The sequence below is a fragment of the Grampus griseus genome, assembly GCF_964374135.1.
Source record: "Grampus griseus genome assembly, chromosome: 4".
NCBI classification, from domain to species: domain Eukaryota; kingdom Metazoa; phylum Chordata; class Mammalia; order Artiodactyla; family Delphinidae; genus Grampus; species Grampus griseus.
Genome location: NC_138997.1, coordinates 78406633 through 78411808, shown reverse-complemented (window position 1 = coordinate 78411808; position 5176 = coordinate 78406633).

The window sequence follows — 5176 nt, the reverse complement described above, 5'->3', positions numbered from 1 at the left end:
TCTCTGGATTTAAGCTGATTTGAAAATGTTATGTTGCAAAAAAACATTTAGAATTTAGCTTTCCATTGCTCTTCCTTGCCTTATTGTTAGAATAAGGTGAATTTGAACTTCTTTTTTTGTCTTCAGCTCATCACAAACAATAGAACTGGTGTAATTTTGTGATCTAGTATGAAACTGGAAAAAAAAATGTGGGCTAAGGTGAAACTGGAAAGAAAAGAAAAATTGTAGTGCATCTCTCGGCTGTTCACTTGCTTGCTCTCCTGTACTTGTTTGTCTAGTGAAATTTACAGCCTAGTGGATGAGTTATTTGTAACCCTAAAATGATTCACAATACACAGTATATTCAGAGTCATAAATCAACACAGGATAACATAGAGGAATATATTTCCCTTCCAGATGTTTAGAGCTGGCAGATATTTTGTGTGGCAATTTTAATAACTGGTACTAAGCAAAACACTGAAGAAGCAAGTTAAATCCTTGTCCACTTAGAGATTGTAGTCTAAGAGGCATTATGGAAATCAGTTGTATAAAGGCAATTTTGAGAGGTGAATAAATATTGAATTCGTAAATGAGTTGTCCTTGTAAGGGGAAAAATGTTTGATAGCTCAATAAATTGAGTGTTAGGAGAATTGATTTCCTAAAGATTCAGTGGTATAGGCTCTTAGGAACATATATTGTTAATTCATAATGCTCTTTCCCTGAGCATATGGGGATATTTGAAGCTGTTTAGGAAATAATTCTGAGCTTTGGGGAGGGAAAGGTCATGTCATTCCCTAAGCCTGGTTGAATGGAGTGACTCCTCAAGGAAGCAGTCAGCCATTGCTTATCCGGGAAGGAGAGTTTCGAAAGCAGAAAAAAGGAGGAGCAGTCAAGAAACAATAGTGCAGCTGTGGGGCAGGGTCCTGGTTCCTCCTTAAGGAATATAACAATATCTTTGAGTTCTGTAGGAACTATGGCCCCCACTTGGGTGGAGAATGGTAACTTAAGGCCGAGCACAAGATGCCTTGAACACGGCTCTGTTACCTCACCATAGACCAATCAGAAGAAAGTGCACACGGGAAGTCAGATCCCTCTTCCCCAAATGATTCTCCCTTAAAAAACTTTCATAGTCAAGCAGAATCTTCAAAGTTGATTTTTGGATACCAGTCCATCTTCTCCCCAGATTGCTTCCTGAATAAAGCAACTTTTCCTTTCCAACCAGCACTCTCATCTCTTGAGTATTGGCATTCCAGCGGCGAGCAGCAGAACCTGAGTTCGGTAACAACACCACCTTCCTCCTGGGAGAAGAAGCTGGAGATTGAGTTAATAATTGATCATGCCTATATAATGAAGCCTCCATGAAAATCCCTGAACTGTGGGCTTTGGAGAGCTGCCAGACTGGTGAACATACCCGTGCTGGGAGGGTGGCGCAACCCAAATCCATGGGGACAGAACCTCCTACACTTGGAACCCTTCTGGACTTCCATGATGTCTCTTCATCTAGCTGTTCATCCACATCCTTTATTATATGATAAACGTAAACACATTTCCCTGAGTTCTGTGAGCTGTTCTAGCAAAGTATCAAACCTGAGGTGGTGATTGTGGGAATGCTGAATTATAGTCAGCCAGTCAGAAGAGTAGGTGACAACCTGGGACTTGCAATTGGCGTCTGAAGTGGGGACAGCACCATGAGCCTGAGCCCGTAACTTGTGGGATCAGATGGATGGTGTCAGACTGAACTGAACTGTACGACACCCAGTTGGTGTCTGCAGAATATCGCAGCATTGCTTGGTGTAGGAAACCCCACACATCTGGCATCTTAAGTATTATGAGTGTGAGTAAAGGAAGAAGTAGTGTTTGTTTTCCTTTCAGTGGACACAGTTAAGTAATGGCATAGGTAAATAACATATCCAGAGTACAATACGAAAGAATGAGGAGGCTCTGTGATGTACTGATGTGGAAAAATCTTTAAGATATAAGATTAAGAGAGAAGCAGATGTATAGTTGCATGTCTGTGTATAGATTTGTTGCCTACCCTGGGGACTAAGGTGAGGGTAATTTCATTACTATTTTATAAATCATGAATTTTCCATCATGCATTATACTACCGATGTATACATTATAGGCAAATAAAATTTAATAAAAATAATATAAACATTAAAAAAAAAGTTGTCAGCCAAGATCCCCGAGAGTTATGAGTCTAAACAGGCAATTTGTCAACAAAGGTTTGGTTTTTTTTAAACTTCTTATGGTGAGTTTTGAACATACATAAAAATAGAATAGTATGATGAACTTCCATATTATTATCACCCAGCCCTCATTAAATCCTCCACCATGGCTACCCCAGTCTACTTTCACCTCTATTTACTTTTTCTTCTAGTTTAAATAATTCACAGTATTCTATACCACTAAGTAAAAATTACATTGTGTTTCTAAAAGATAAGGATCCTGGGACTTCCCTGGTGGCACAGTGGTTGGGAATCTGCCTGCCAATGCAGGGGACACGGGTTCGAGCCCTGGTCCGGGAAAGATCCCACATGCCACGGAGCAACTGAGCCTGTGTGCCACAACTACTGAGCCTGTGCTCTGGAGCCCGTGAGCCACAACTCCTGAGCCCATGTGCCACAACTACTGAAGCCCACGAGCCTAGAGCCTGTGCTTCGCAACAAGAGAAGCCACCGCAATGAGAAGCCCGCGCACCGCAACGAAGAGTAGCCCCAGCTCGCTGCAACTAGAGAAAGCCTGTGCGCAGCAACGAAGACCCAACACAGCCAAAAATAAATAAATTTATTTTTAAAAAATAAAAGAGAAGGATCCTTTTGAAGATCAGTATTAAAAAATTAACAGTAACATAGGTCTTTTAGATTGGGTGTCTAGAAGTGATTGACTAACAGCAACGCTCTGACGTGAAAAAGGCTTAACACAATTTTATAACAATAAGCATAACATAAGGGAAAGGGAAAAGTCTAGTGTTTTTCAGTAAAAGGAAGACTTTTTCCCCTGTGTTGATGCCCTCAGAGAAAGACACAGAAACCACCACCCTGTAGGGAAAGAGGTAGGGAAGATTTTGCCTTCCCACTTCACTTTCTCCCTCCAAAAGGAGGTAGTGTGTCCAAGGATTTTTTTCCTTGAAAACATGGCGAGTGTGGGACTTCGGCAGTCTTACTGGAAACAGAGAGGGGTTAGGTCATTGCTTCAAAGGAAGGGAGTGCTGTTAACCAAAGATGGAGATAAATAACATTAGAACCATTGTTCTTATTAAATTACCTTTAAAACTATAGATATTTCCAAATAATTAAATAGTGGAATTCAGGTCAATTTATTCCCAATTTTTAAAAAATGATAGCCTTTAAAAAGAAAACAGTAGTTTATAGTATTTTTTTCATTTAAATTATTTAAATTTGGAGCTCTACAATTATTTATTCCTAGACTTCCAAGAGTAATAGGCCATTTCATTTAAGTAACAAACTACAAACCCTCAAGACAAAGAAATGAAACTTGCAGTGATCCAGAATAAAATGGGTATCGTTTTTTGTCATTAACTCATAAAAAATACAGTTGTATATGCAGGTTTCTCTGATCTGAAATAATGGTCCTTGACACTGTGAATTATCAGGTTCATGTTTTACAGTTCCATTTAGTAATATACAAAGTATATAGTTCATCTTTTGAGGTATTTACAAATTACCTTTGTCTGAAAGGCTAAACTTCCCTTTAGGGCTTACTGTATTATTAGACTTAGTTTGAACTGAAGTTTTTAATATGAACTTTATATTTTCCTTTCCTGAGGATGATCCTCAATTTCAAAATAAAAGCAGAACATTTCTTACAAAAATATTGGAACAGTTTTTAGAAAAATATTTTAATTTGGGCTCTGATATTTTTAGTTATATGGATATATTGCTGGGAATAAAATATTCTTTCAAAGTGAGTAATTAAACGTTTACCCTTATAATTAGAACCTACCAGAGGGCTTTTTTCTTTCTTTTTTTTTTTCTTAACAGAAAGGATATTAACTTACTGTGGTAAAAATCAAAGAATCTGTAAGGTTTATTACAACTCCATTTGAGCTTTTATGTTCATTATACTTGCTCTAAAGTGGTTTTGTGCAGCTATAATTAACTATACATATTTATATAGTACTGATAAGCTTTTAAAAATATTTATTTATTTTTTTGGCTGCACTGGGTCTTAGTTGCAGCATGCGAGATCTTTGTTGCAGCATGCAAGATCTTTGCTGCCACATAAAGGCTGTTAGCTGCGGTATGCGGGATCTAGTTCCCTGACCAGGGATCGAACCCTGGCCCCCTGCGTTGGGAGCACGGAAGCTTAACCACTGGACCACCAGGGAAGTCCCTGAAATGCTTTTGATAACATCCATATCTTTTAACCTTTCTATAATAAGATGCACAAGCAACTTTGAAGTTAGTTTATAAAATCATTCCTACTCTATTTTCTATATACTGGTAGTTATCAGATTCTCAAATTTTAAAACTTTAGAATCTTATTTTAATTACACTACAAGCAAAGTGCCCCTTGGTGGCAAGTTTTTGGAGAAATAATTCTATTGGCTCTCATTTTGCCTGTAATAAAAAGCCATGGGCAAGGGGTGGAGGGAGAGAAACATTGCTTGACTCTTGATTTTATTTCCAGTGGTTTTTACATTAAACACCCAATCAAGGATATAAAGGCCTTCTTACTAATGATTTCTACCTTTTAATGTTAAAAAAAGTTTTTAGACCATTTTCATTGGTTAATAACTATTAGTTTCCAAGGTACCTAAGTGAGCTAATGAATTTTTCCATTATATTTATGAAACAAGTAGACTTTTTATCTCTGTCTTATGGCTGAGAAACCGAATTTCCACAGACAGGTCAGTGGGAATTCCTGACTGATAATTTGTGAAGGAAATCATTAGAGCCCTCATTCAGCCCACGTTCACTGAGTGAGTGTGCATTTTTATAGTCTAAGTAACAGTCTTGTGACAGCTTATGGATGTTCTTTGGGATACCATCATAATTTGGGTATCATAAGATTAGTTCTTTCTTTTTTAAAATTTTGTAGAATAGGGACTTCCATGGTGGTCCAGTGGGTAAGATTCTGCGCTCCCAATGCAGGGGGCCCAGGTTCGATCCCTGGTCAAGGAACTAGATCCCGCATGCATGCCACAACTAAAAAGAGCCCACATGCCACAATT